The following is a 1,090-nucleotide window of genomic DNA, read 5'->3' on the forward strand; positions in this document are numbered from 1 at the left end:
AACCCCAGTGGGCCTCAGCAGATGGCCGCTCACACTGAGCCTGGTTCTGCTGGAGGTTTCTTCCTGTTAAAAGGGAGTTTTTCTCTCCACTGTCGCTACAAGCATACTCAGTGTGAGGGATTGCATTTGAGTCAATGAGTTGATGCAATCAACTGGTTTTCCTTAGATAGAAAACTTTGAATCAATGTGACTGGATGGTCTGTAGAACTGTAAAGTGCCTTAAGATGACGTTTTGTGCATTGGTGCAATAGAAATAAACTGAATTGAATTGAATTAATGTGTATCTATTGGACAGGAAATAAGATGAGGAGGAACAAAGGCTCCAGTTGATGAAGTACCTCCAAATTTTTCAGGTTAACAGCTGTTTATATGTAGACTTATAATCTACTCAGGCATTTATGACCATTTGATGTAAATAAAGCAGTGACTGCGAGACCCCAATCCTAGAGCAGGAAATTCAGCTCTTAATGACATACATTACAGCCAGTTTTGAATGTTATGTAAGACCGGAGTTTGTGTACAACTTTTCTCTGAACTTTAATGATGTTCCCACACGTCATTTGAAAAAAATGTATATAGATTTGCTAATCACAGGGGGGAACATGTTTTGATCAAAATCAGACAGAAAACAAAAAGCAAACAGGTTAATGGGCTTCTCGTGAATACCAGAATCCATGGGGAGAAGATTTGAGACATCTGAAGGAATAACAAGCTACTGGAGGACAGAAAAACGAGCACACGAAGAGGACGGAGACGTTTACATCATATTCATGACTGCACCTGCAGTAAAACACAGTTACTGTGTGGATAAAGGGGATCCAGATGTTTACATTCCTCTCCAGAGGCCGTCCATTAAGATATGGGTGTGTGTGTTTGCATGATTGGTTATGCGTGTGTTACTGGTGGAACAGAGAAGTTTGTGAAAAACTCTCATCATGGGATCAAGTTCTGCTCCAAGTCAAGGAGAAACTGTCAAAAGGCTGAAATCCATCCATCCATCATTACTAGTTTAGGTCAGAAACAAAGCAGGAGAAATCCCCTCAGGGGCCCCTACATAGATGTTCAGGGCCCCCCTGGCACTTATACTCAG

The sequence above is a fragment of the Cyprinodon variegatus genome, unplaced genomic scaffold (genome assembly GCF_000732505.1).
Source record: "Cyprinodon variegatus isolate N-32 unplaced genomic scaffold, C_variegatus-1.0 Scaffold13, whole genome shotgun sequence".
Classification (NCBI taxonomy): domain Eukaryota; kingdom Metazoa; phylum Chordata; class Actinopteri; order Cyprinodontiformes; family Cyprinodontidae; genus Cyprinodon; species Cyprinodon variegatus.